Raw genomic sequence first — 14,216 nt, forward strand, 5'->3', positions numbered from 1 at the left:
TACTCTATTATACTCAACACTCATCATGTAGATTTCCTCATCTTGTAAAGCATCCCATACATTCTTCACAATAGAATTTTTTGATTCGAAAGCCAAATAATCTTCATTAGATCTAAGCCATATCTCCTTGTGAATAGTAGGATGGGAAACTTTCTTGAAACATTTTTCTTGTTGCAGGAGTGGACCAATATTGTCCTCCATTAATTCGGATGTTGCCTTGCTATTTTGGTAGTGGGTCTCGCGGTCAGTGCCAATTGAACTTTGGTTTTTAATCAAATCCTCTGCTTTAACAATGATAGAGTCAACATCCTCTAGCCACTTCTTCACATCCTCTTCAATCTCTTCCACATTGTTTTTAGCCTCCTCAACCTTACGCTGCACTTTGCGTCTTGCATTCGTCAGCTTCGAAACATCATCTCGGAGCTTTTCAAAGTTCTTCTCTAGCGGAATAGTAGGATAAGAAACTCTGTCGAATTTCACTTCTTGCTGCGGGAGTGGATCAATCTTATCCTCCATTAATTCGGATGTTGCCTTGCTCTTTTGGTAGCGAGTCTTGCGGTCAGTGCCAATTGAACTTTGGTTTTTAATCAAATCATCTGCTTTAACAATGATAGAGTCAACATCCTCCAGCCACTTCTTCACATCCTCTTCAATCTCCTCCTCATTGTTTTTAGCCTCCTCGACCTTACGCTGCACTTTGCGTCTTGCATTCGTCAGCTTCGAAACATCATCTCGGAGCTTGTCAAAGTTCTTCTCCAGCGGAATAGTAGGATAGGAAACTCTGTCGAATTTCACTTCTTGCTGCAGGAGTGGATCAATCTTATCCTCCATTAATTCGGATGCTGCCTTGCTCTTTTGGTAGCGGGTGATGCAGTTGGGGCACAATCCCTTGAAACATCGAGAGTTTTTTTCTTTCTCCTGAATCAACCTCCCTGCTTCAGTAATGGTATTGTTCACCGTAGTCTGCCAGTCCTTAACGCTTTGTTTGATCTCTTCCACATTTACTTCGGTAGCAGTAACCTTAACCTGCACGTCGTCATTTGTATTCTTCAGCATCCTAACTTCCTTTTCGAGATTTCTCAAATTGGTATCGTAGTTGTACAAGTAATGAAATGGACGCCCAATCGGAGCAGCCAAGCACTTGATAGCATCCAGAACAAAACTCCCGGCACCGGCGATAGCCCCAATAAGTCCTGCAGCCATTTTAAAACTTTCTTTTCTCCTTCACTTCTTCTTCAAGTTCGGAAATTATAAAAAAATAATAATAATAAAAGAGAGATAATAACAGGTGCAAACTCAAATAACAGAACAAGAGTAAGGAAAAATGCTGAATTTTTTTTTTTTTTTTAAAAGAGATTATTTGTTTCTTTTTTGTAAACCAAAAATAAGAAAACGGGAAGGATTTTTTTTTTTTTTTTTTTTTTAACAATAAATAAGAAATAAGGGAAAGGGAGAGGAGTGAAAAATCAAGCCATCGGGTTTCAGAGTAAAAGTAATTTTAGTGGTATCTGAAGGGGTGAGAGAAATTTATGAGGGAAAGAATTTTTTAGTGATTACTGAAAGATTGAGAGATAGAAGAGAACTGAAGAAGAAGAGAGATTGAAGGGAGGAAGAAAACAAAGGACAACGAAAGCAGTGGAGTTTAGCTTACTAGTTACTACTGCTTTCCCTCTGGATCCAAACGCATTTCATATAAAGTTTCCAATTAATTATTTTTATAATTGACCAAAACGTGTTTCATGGTTTATAAAAGCATTTTCTTATATGATTCTCTTATTCCCAATTTTATTTTCCATAAAAGTAATTTCATCTTTCAACTTTTATCAAATTTAATAAGAGTGAGGCAAAATATAATTTTTTTTATAAAAATTTTAACTTACAAGTTAACAGAATTGGATGACCTTAGGGCTTAAGGTGATTTTTTTACTATTTCCCACAGAGAAATGTAATAATTTGTATAATTAACAAAAAAGTGAGGGATAGTATATAAAATTCTATTTATTCTTTTTCTCTTAAAGATTAAATTTATATTGAACTTTATTTTCATAGCGTGTTCAAATAGTTCTAGTATGAGCTAATTTATCGCTGCGTGGATTGTGAAAGCAAATCCTTATAATTTTCCAAAATAGTTTGTAAAAACGCATTCTTATATACTTGCCCTATTAATTTGAAACTTTATTTTCCATCAATATTTCTTTAGTTTCTGTTCATGGGACCTGATGATTTCATTACTAAGAATAATTGATTGACGGTGAAGACTCACTGTGTGAACAAATTTATATTTTATTAAAGTAAGAAAAAGTTAATTATTTGTTAACCATTAATCATCATTTGACAGCCAAAATTATTAACTGCATATTGATATACATGGCATACTCTAATAAAAATCTTGAAGAAAAACAATTAATTTCTCAAAAAATAAACTAATTAACATTTTGAAGAAAAACAATTAATTTCCTTTCTTTGAAAGTGATGATAGGAAAAATGGATTATGCAACAATCTGTTTAATTAAATAATTCAAAAAAAATAATATTTTACATTTTTTAGATTTAAAAAGTTGCTTTTAGGGAGTTAATTATAAAAATACCTCAAAAGTTAATTTAAATTATAAATATTTAAAATTAATAAATAGATAAATGTTAAAAGAGAAAAGTTAAAAGAATTTATTAAAATAAAAATTATCCTGATTTGTTCAATTATGGTAAACAAAACCATAATAAAGATTGCCCATGTTCATCCTTTTATAATGAGGACATGACGCGGTAAAAGTGGGACCAAGAACACATGCGATTTGAAGTGTACTCCAATTTTCATAACCATAGTCCATAATGCGGTTTGTGGACCATAAAAGGAGACCGATTTAAAACTAATATTTATTACGATATTAAAATTCAAAAGATATAACCCCAAGGAATTGGTCTGGTGATCAAGAAGGTTTGATTCTTTTCTTAATTTTTTGAGTTCAAACTTTAAAACCACATATTACAATAACATTATGGTTTACTTGGTCCTGAAGTTTGTAAGATATTCAATGGATTTTGGAGATTAGTTGAAGTATATACAAGTTGGTCCGAACACTCTGATTATCAAAAAGAAAAAAATCATCAGGTGCTAGGATACTCACTTGAATATCTTATTTCATAATTATTTTATTATTCTTTGTCGTGGAAACTTAAGATTAATGTAGCTAAAGTTACCATCAGCTTTATTAAGTGCTGTTGCAAAAGCTATACAATTATACAATTGTTTTTATTAATATAATGATCCTTTATATTATCATCAATTAGCTTTAAGAAAAGTAAAAGAAATTAAAACATAAAGCATGATTTGATGAAGTTAACGTTTATGTTGAATCTCCATGAATTTTCCCAAAGAAAGGGAGGGGCTATCTTATATTGATTTTGAGGGACTGGATTCATATTGTACTGTAAAAATACAGATGAGAAAAAGTCAACAGAAATTTCGAAGAAAAGCAGGTAGTGTCTCCTAAAAAAGAAAAAGCAAGTACTCATTTTTCTAACTACTGTTCTACCAGCCAACAAAAAATGAAAAAAATTAAAACATTCCAATAGAATATCCATTTAGTCTTTTTTTTTTAATTTGCATATAACTTTAAAAGATATTAAAATCTTGACTGGTCATTTTTCTAGTTTAGATTTTTTGTTGGTGGTTTATTTATAATTTAATTAATGACCATCGCATTCTTGTGGGATCAACTATTAAGTGGGAGTGTATTGGGTTTATAATTATTTATAATAATCTAAAATCTTAGCTGCCATTTATTGGAATTTTGTGGATTAGGTGAGAGGAAGCAGGTGAGATTTGCTTTTGGAAGATTGAGGACCAAGTTCGCCTGCCTCAAATTTCATCTTCATTTTTATAGATGTGTACAATTTAATTATTGTCAACAATATATGTGCAGAATAAACAGTATGAAACATGGTTATTACTTATTAGTATCCTATGATATGCGATACGAAGCATATGATACGGGTCATTAATGAGACGTACCAGAAAATGTATCTTAAACGTTTTGATACGTTGATATATATCTTATGATACGATACGCAACCTTAAAAATATCGATACGACTTTATTAATTTGGGCCAAAGGCCCAAAAAAATTTTCAGATTGGGTTGAAATAGATCAAGTCGGATTCGGGTCACCCAACTCTATTCATGAAAACCCTCTCAAATTTACCATTTTGCATGAAGAAAATGAAAAGGAAAATGTGTTGCCTATTTTGTATGATAATAATAACACAAGTAGAGATATAGATTTTGACATTGATCTTAGAAATGATATGAATGGTTAAGAGGAAATGATATAAATTCTTAATTTTGATTATATAATACCATAATTTAAAGCTATATCACAAAATTCATTAATTTATCTTAAGGATGATATTAATTTTTAGAATTTTTTTTTATTTGTATTTTTTTTTAAAAAGGAATATCCTATGATACGATACGATATACGATTCAAAAAATTAGGTTTTCAACATATGATACGATACACAATTTGACAACTATAGTATAAAATGCTAGTACAATTAAATTAAGCTAACATAATTGGATGACCTTAGGGCTTAAGGGTGATTTTTAACCATTTAAAAGTGAGGGATAGTTTATAAAAATTCTGCCTTATACACACACACACACACATATATTGTAAACAATGAATCTTAAAAAAAATGTTAAAATTTAAATTATTATGAGTTAATAAATATTTATTAAATTATATTTTAATTCATAATTTTATAAGAAAGATTTTATTATTTCGAAAACTTGAAAAAGATTTCATTATTTAATCAAACTTTATAGAGTTAACAGGAGATTGGGTACTGAATAAATAATTATTAACTCATAATAATTATACCATTGTTTTTATTAATACAATGATCCTTGACCAACTTTGAAACAATCCATTTTGTTTTGGTTTCAAGCATTAGTTAGCTTTAAGAAAAGTAAAAGAAATTACAACATAAAGCATGAAGATAAAATTAACGTTTATGTTAAATTTCCATGGATTTTCCTCAAAGAAAGGGAGGGGCTATCTATATATGTTGATTTTTGAAGGACATGAGTCATATTATATTGTACAAATACTGATAAGAAAAGCAACAAAAATTTCGAAGAAAAGCAAGTCGTGTCTCCCAAAAGAGAAAAAGCAAGTACTCTTATTTTCTACGAACCAACAAAAAATGACGAAAATTAAAACGATTAAACATCTAAGTGCATGATCCAACTTAATATTTAATCATGAAAATTAAATTATAATATAATGTACCTAAATTAAGTTAGGTTCATAGCTAATAAAGATAGAAGCTTTTATACAAATGCAATTTAATTAGTTTTTGTTAAACAAATATTTTGTCTAACTTTTTTTGCACACACCATCCTCAATTATAACCAAATAATGTGTTCCACGTTTCTGTTCATGGGACCTGATTGTTGAAACCAAAGCCAAAACACGCAACAAACAAAGCATAAAATTAATAGAACACAATCAATTTATCTTGGTTTATTCTTTTACAATGAACTACATCCAGCATTTAAATAAAACAATTTTATTGAGTTTCATAAATATGCAACAATACAAAAATGACAGTGTCAGCATAAATCAATTGATTTTTACTTTACTGGGAATAATTAATTACCATGTGAACATAGATAAAAGTAGAAGTCCAAAAGAATCAAGAATGCATGCTTTGTCTCACCCTAACACAACTTAGTCGTATCACCTGTTAGTCTCACTCTACTGCTACCGCTCTTTCCACATTTTGTTCTTAAATAATCCTCAAAATTCCAATGGAATCTTGTAAAGGTGGAGAGATGATCATGCTTAATGTATATTTGTGTTGTGAGTGAATGCTGAAACGACATCGTACTGAGTATTAATGGAACGGTGTCGTTTTGAGACAGCTCCAAGATGATCCTGACCGCTGATTCAGAGGAAAAACCAACGGCTGAGATCAAGCCTCCAATCAACACTATAAAAGGATTAGGGTTTCTTATTAACAGAAAAATTAAGAGCCTTCTTTCGTTTTTCTTTTGTACGATTAGGGTTCTTTCTTTTGGGTCTGATTTCAGTTGTAATCTACGGGTTTCTTGAGTGGTTTGGGTTAATCAGTCAAGGGAAGAACTTCTGTGTTCTTGTAATAGGGATTTCCAGGTTAGAGGATTCCTAGGGCAGATTACGAGTTTGAATCAGAGTTGTTTGATCTGGGTTCTTGGGTGCCATCTTGTAATCGTGACTGTAATTGGTTGTTCTATAATCATAGTGCAGCGAACTCCCTTTCGGGAGTTTAACGTGGATGTAGCTTGCTTAAATAGGGCAAGTGAACCACGATAAAGGTCCGGTGTTCATTGTTTATGTTTTCTGTTTTCTTGGTTGTTTGTGGTTGAATCTTGGTTGATTGCATAACAATTTGTGATTTATTTAATTAAAAGCGGATATGATATTGTTGAGGTAGGGACAGGAAGATTGTAGTATGATTGAGTCAGATATTTGTCAGAGCATGATGGTAAAGTCTGAAATGGGGAAATTCTGCCTAATCTTCTTAAAACTAGAAAAGAAATGATGTTAAATATTTTCCTTTATAAATGATTTCCTTTTGTTATTGTTTAATGTCCTTACTATTAGACTAGCATCTGAAAAGGTCATCTGGTCCCTTGTGGAGGGTTGAGGCTAGTGTGACATATAAACAATTAAACACATAAAAAAATTCAGTTTTAAGACAGAAATCAAATTTATGATATTTTTTTGCGTACAAAGAACACATATATTCAAGAGGAAGTGCGAAATAACCCAAAAATTCTCCCACAAGTTGATGCATTTTGAATTAAATTTTCAGAAGTAAGAGGAAACCAAGAGAAAAACTGATATTTATTGCGATATAAAAATTTGAAAGATAAAACATAATCATCAAGTGGGAACTTTAGATTAAAGTAGCTAAAGTTACCGTTAGCTTTCTTGGAAGTGCTTTTGAAAAAGCTAAAGCACTTATGGACATAATAAATTAATAGCTATACAATTATACAATTGTTTTCGAACCCCCAAAGATGATGATTTGATTTCAATTATTAGTTCCCTTTAACAAAAGTAAAAGAGATTAAAAGATAACGCACGAAGATAAAGTTAACCTCTATGTTGAATCTCCATGAATTTTCTCAGGAAAGGGAGGGGCAAACAAAATTTATATGAAAAAAATATATATATATTTGCTTAGCTTAGGCATTGACTTCCAATAGTAATATATGTATTTTTAGAAAAATTATAGATACATCAAAATATGATTTAATTTTATCCTAAGTTGATTTTCACATAACAAAAGTCATCTTTTATTGCACATTGTTAGGAGATAGTACAACGGAAAAACATACATTGAAATTAATAAAATATGAACATAAATCACATCACAAAAAGACAAATATTTATGTGGTTTGGCTTAACCTGTCTATATCTACAAATGAGAGAAATTCACCAAAGTAACATTAATATAGATATACAAGAGTACACACCATAACCCAATACCTAACACATTATCTAATTAACATAGTGGAAACTAGCCAACCCTTATATCCTATACCATATGTTTCTCACATCCTCTAATAACCTTAAATTGATTCTCACCCTTATATTTATAAGTGATATATCAAATATTATACTCCTCATAAGATTCTTATTTTACATAAGACTCATAATTCTATTCCTATTTATAATTTTATTCCTCTTTAAAAAGTTTTCTTAAAGAGATACGATTTTATATGGAAAAAAAAAAGTCATAATATCCTAACAACAAATTGAGTTTAATAAGTAACATAAATTTCTAAGAAAAGCAAATAGTGTCTCTGAGAGCGAGAAAGCAATTAAGCAAAGCTACTTCTCCAAATAATTTTCTTCCAACAACAAAGGACAAAAATGGTTTCAATCTTTATCAACTTTATTGGAAAAAGAAAACAAAAACAAGACTTTATTTTTCTCTCAGTATCTCTTTAATCTCAAAAGGTGTAGAAGAATGCTTGTCATACATTGTTTCCTTCTCAATCCAACGACTGACTTTTAATTAATAGTGCTTATCTAAAACATCCATCTAGTAATCCCACTTTTCCAAAATTCTTTCATTTTTAAACCCCTTTTCTCCATCTTTTATTCCTAAACAATTCCAAAAGATTGAAGGGAGGAAGAAAGGAAAAGACGAAGAAAGCACTTGAGTTTAGCTGGCGTGACAAGATGTTGCTCAGACTTTTCTTGTATGATTGTCCTATATTGCCAACCTTATTGATTTTCCATCAACTTTTCTTTTAAGTTTCAATTGAATTTAAAAGTGGAAACCCACCATTTGGGCTACTGACTTTGAATATCGATCTTGTGCTTCATAATTAATTATTTCATTATTTTTTTTGTGGTGGAAAAAGAAGAGTAAAGTATCTAAGTGCTCTTGCAAAAGCTAAACTTTATAATTAATTATTATTAATTATACATCTGTTTCTGGCTTTTTTGCTTACTATAAACTGTCAAGCATGAGCTGGTTTCCATTAGTAATTGATATAAATATATATATTTAAAGGCAATTTTACATCTTAATTATAATAATTATTATTCGTTATGTTGGAGAATTAAGATTAGTGGTAATTACCTTCAAAAAGCCAAAGTTTATGACACAAATTAATAAATGATTTCATTAATTATACAAGCAATCCGTGTCATATTACAAATCTTATATTACTTGAAGATCAGAGATGGTAATCTAAATAGTATAAAATAACATTGCTTGGGGTTAACCCCCAACCAGACACCCCTAAAGGGTTTCACTACTACTACACATCAAAGAACCAAACCATGCGGAGCCCAAACCAACAAAAAAAACTTTAAACATTTGTTCATTGTAGATGAATACATAAGATCACTATGCAACCTGCATTGCCATGACCAAAATGTAAAACAACCAAAAAAACAAAAGGCTTTAAAAATGACCAACACTACAAGAGAAAGATAGGCTTTAAACAGACATTCATTTTAAGTTCAGTTTCCATATCACACACACACACACACACACACACATATATATATAAGTTTACGTTCAAATAAACAATAAAAAACAAAGTCCATCTAAATCAAATAATCATCAAATGTATAGACTTAACAGACACATGTTTAAAATTCTACTGTTATTAATTTCAGTAATACCACCAGCTACATTTTCTAATTATTTTTATAAGAAACTATTGTAACTTATGATATATTCAAAAGCGATCTGGTTTGAGAGTAAAAAAAGTATTTTTGGTGGGTATCTGAAAGGGTATGAGAGGTTTCTAAAAGATTGAAAGAGAAGAAAACTGAAAACGAAGAGATGGTAGAAGAAATCAGAACTACAGTGGACATCAATCAATTGATGTTAACTTTACTGTCAATAATTGATGACGGTGGAGATCCATCACGTGAATATTGATGAAAGTAAAAAATTAAAAGTCCGAAGATTAAAAAGGAGAGGAAGAGAAAGGATTTTAGGCTAGCTGACTGCTTTCCAGCTGGAGTGAGCTATGAGGGTCGGAGACTTTGACAAGATGTCGTTCAGACAAACCAAAATGGGAAGGAGAGGAAGGCTCTTACAACGAGAGAAAGACCTTGTATCAACAAAAAAACTTTTAATCACAAAAAGTTTATTATCAACCATTCATTCAAAATAAATGGTTAGAATTTAAATTATTATTAATTAATAAATATTTTAAAATATAAAACCTAATATAAAAGAATTTTTTTATTTTATAAATATAAAAAAAAGGTTTATTATTTAATCAAACTTTAAGAGATTAATGTTATTAACTATAAAAGAAATATAATTATTGAATTAGCTTAGATAGGAGTACTGAATAAATCTTCAATTTTGAAATTGATGTGCAAAGGAAATAAAGAAAATGCATCCCAAGAATATCGATCATATTGTTGATGCAGTAACCAACCTTGGATTTTTTCTGAAAATAATAAGTATAATCACATGTCATTTACTATAAGAAAATAAGAAAAAGAGACTTTTCTATGATTTTTAATTATTTTTCATCAAATAAATGGAATGAATATATATAATGGTCTCAAATTTAAGTGGATATGAACGGAAGTTTACATATTTAATTTTCACCTTTCAATAAAATTTGTTGATTTTTTTTTTCTTTTATGATGACTAATTTTTTGTGATCGGGATTGAATATACCTTGACATTTTGAGTAATACATCAAAGATTCTTTATCTAGCCACTCGATCCCTCACGGGTAGCTAGTATGATTTTAATACTCAAAAATATCAATCTAACTTTATTTTAATAACGTGTTTAATGGCTCTACTATGATTATTTTTAATAATCCAATGCGTTTAGTGGAATGTAAAATCGTATTCTTATAAATTGTCCAAAACGTGTTTCATGGTTTGTAAAAAAGGAAATCTTATATAATTGTTCTATCTCATCTTTATTCTCCATCCATATCTCTTTAGTTACTGTTTATGAGACCTGATGATTTCATTATTGAGAATAACTGATTGACAATAGAAACTCACCGTGTGAACAAATTTATACTTTATTAAAGTAACAAAAACTTTGGTAAAATAGAATTGACTATTGACCTCATTACGGGGGACTCCTAGCTCAAAAGAGAATAAAATTTACAATATTTGACTTCAACTGCTACAGGGATTAAGAAACCTAATAAATTTTTTAAGATGAATTCAAAGTGCTTTAATATTTTTCAAATTTTATATTCTCCTCATTTTGCCCTGTTAAAGCAATGGTAATTTTTATTTTTATTTTGTTATCATATTAGTTTAGATATGGATTTTGATGCACAGACTATATATTTTGACATATCAGACTACATTTCAAGAGTTTCAAATTGACTCTGCCATAGTATGTCAGTGATCTTAATTTTTAATTCCAATTCCTGTAATTTTGTTTTGTCTTATGAATGATGAAATTTTGAATTATATTGAAGCTTCTTTAATGGAGTCTATGAATGTGACATCTAAAAATGCTTAAAGATTACAAAAGAAACTTGATCATTGGTAATGTAATTCAAGATATCAATAAGGTGGTTAATGAACTTTTGTAGAACTGGAAATGAATTGATAAAATGCTGAAAATGACACAATCAGATAGGCGGCTTTTATACTAGAAGGAGGAGAAGAATTGTCACTTATTGTTTTCTTATATGATTGTCCTATTATATTGCCAACTTTATTGACTTTCCATCAACTTTTCTTTTAAGCTTCAATTGAATTTAAAAGTGGAAACCCACCATTTGGGCTACTGAATTGGAATATCGATCTTGTACTCCATAATTAATTATTTTATTATTGTTTGTGGTGGAAAAAGAAGATTAAAGTTACCATTTCTCTTTTTTAAGTGCTTTTGCAAAAGCTAAACTTTATAATTAATTATTAATTATACATCTGTTTCTGCTTAATTGCTTATTATAAACTTTCAAACATGAAGATTAAAGTGGTAATTACCTTCAAAAAGCCAAAGTTTATGGCACAAATTGATAAATGATTTAATTAATTATACAACCATCCCCGGTTAGCTACGTGTTACATTACAAATCGACAGTAAAAAATTACTTCAAGAAACACAACAACCTGGCCGTTGATTAAGAACCCAGAAGATTGATGAACGAACAATGTTTCCTAAAGAAAGCAACCCTCTCATCTTGATCTGAAATTTTTGAGAAAGTTTCTTCTTTCAAGTATAATAAAACGCTGCCGTTTTACTTGAGTAACTATATATTGCGATATAAAATGCAAAAGATAAAACGTAATCATCAAGTGGTAGAATAATAATAACTAGCCGCCTGCATAATTCATACGTTATACACAAATTCATACACTTTAACGTGTGTTGGATAACTTGGACCCTGAAAACTTCTCTTACCAAATTTATACATGCAGGGAACCATGGACGAAGCCAGGAACTTAAGGCAGGAGGTTCAAATTACAAACAACAATATGATTATAAATTAATCATAAAGAATATTAGCTGCAATTATGTACTCTAATATTGATATTTTATAATGCAGTGTACCAAATAAAACACAGGTCGTTTAATTGTAAAAGCCATTGAAACACACTGAAATAGAGATGAAAAAGTACAAAATCAAAATCTGATATCAAGTGATTATGTTGAATAGCAAGTTTTGTAATTTTGGGTAAAGCATAGCCCCTTTGCATTATCTCAATCAGCCTTAAGAGACTAACGCTAGCATCACTAAATATTATATGCCTCTTAACATTTAATGAAATAAGACTTGATCAACACAGGCAGGCTGCTTCAGCTTCTTGCGGTTCTTCCAGCTGCGTAAAAGCAAGCAAATTATGTTGGCAAGACCCAAATTTCAGAAGCAATTGATCGCTTCTTAACAAAGCCAAGAACCAATCGGTTTCTATTCAATCTAATATTTTTTCTTCTTTTCAGGAAATGAATTGATTGCTTCCTATTAGGACAAGCAAAGCCAGGAATATAAACGAAAAAAGAAACATGGAAATGTACCTTTTAAAGTAGTAGTAGAAAAAGTCAGCATAGAGGGCAGTCTGAATCAGGCCTGAAACCCAAGCTGTTTTCGGCATTTTGACAAACGCGCTCGTAAGTAATGATCTCCACAAGCAGAAGCACAAGTTAATGAGATAAATAGCAGAGAAAACTTAAGTATCCATCTGATTTTGTTCTCCGTGAAGAAATGACAAACCCAGTTGAGGATATGTAAAGCTCGGTAAGCACTACATAGGAAATCAAACCAAAAAAAAAAAAATATGTATCACCACCAGTAATCTAATTGAAGGAAACCCCTAGAGAAAGGGAGCAAACCACACAAGAGAACATGATGAAATTCTGTAAAAAGCAGAACAAAATTCTCCCAAATATAAAACTAATTTACGCACAAAAAGGGGAAAAAATGAACAACATCAAATGCTAAAAAAGTCCTGAAGATTGGCTTGGGGGCATCTAGACGTACTGTCCGAAGAAATTAATCGCCCAACCTTCATACGAAACAAATTTGTACAATTTAATTCCATAATGCTTTAATGAATTAAGTAGTTTAAAAGTAAATATCAGAATGTGGACAGTACTAAACACTACTTCTAAACAGTGTCAACAATTGTTACTGCAACCAATACAAAAAAAGAAACAATTAATTAACAACAGAACCATCATCATCTCAAATCATTGAGGAACGAGTTCCTCAACCGTCTGGTATTGGCCTTCTGCTCTAAAACATTCTGCCACTAAATACTCATCTATAAACTTGCATCTATGAATTTCTTTTTCCAACCTTAATTTCCCTTTTTAATTATTACAGAACTTAATTATTACTTACTGTATTAACGTGAATTATTGCTGCATAAAAAATGTGCAATCAAGAGTAAACTGGTTTATGCCAGTACCCTGCCATGGACCCATTCACTTTCTTATGGTATGAATGGTTACGACCAATCTACTTCAGCCATCTTGGGATCCTCTTCCAGCAATACTGATATGAATAAAATTTTCTTTTGTTGACATAACATGTTTTGAGAACAACAGGAAGCACTTTTAGTATCCCAACCGTAATAAAAACCAGAACCACTTCTCATACCACAAGAAAGAGCAAAAGGAAAATGAAATTTATTGGCCTACTTTACTACATTGTACAATAGTAATAGATTGTGTATATATTACTTTTTGATTAGAAGAGGTTCCATATAATCGAGGCATTAAAAATATTTTGGGTTATTCCAGCCCAGCGCAACTCATTTTCACAGATTCTATCAATCTTTAGGATATAGAGACAAAGAAAATGGTTCTATGGAAATCTTTTGTTTTGGACTTTTGAGGAAGATCTGGGAAGAAGTTATAGAAGATTTTGGCCTTGGTCGCATAAAGCTTTCAAGACACTCACTTTCCAGTGCTTAAAATTGGAATAACATTGTAGATTTTGGATGGCTGTGATACTTACAGAGTAGCCATCAAGGCATTTGATTTGACTGATTAGTTCTGGAACTGTGGCCAAGTTGAAACGAGTTTTTAACAGTTTGTTAAACCTAAAAGCAGTTACATCACAGAAACATTCATCTACATACAATTTTGAGGGCTGAACAGTAATTGGCAAATGGAACAATATGATCAATAGGATGAAAGAAAGTAAGCAGCTTTGGGAACATATAATGGCTTACCCAAGAAGGAAAACATAGT

Source organism: Pistacia vera, unplaced genomic scaffold (genome assembly GCF_008641045.1).
Source record: "Pistacia vera cultivar Batoury unplaced genomic scaffold, PisVer_v2 Contig40, whole genome shotgun sequence".
NCBI classification, from domain to species: domain Eukaryota; kingdom Viridiplantae; phylum Streptophyta; class Magnoliopsida; order Sapindales; family Anacardiaceae; genus Pistacia; species Pistacia vera.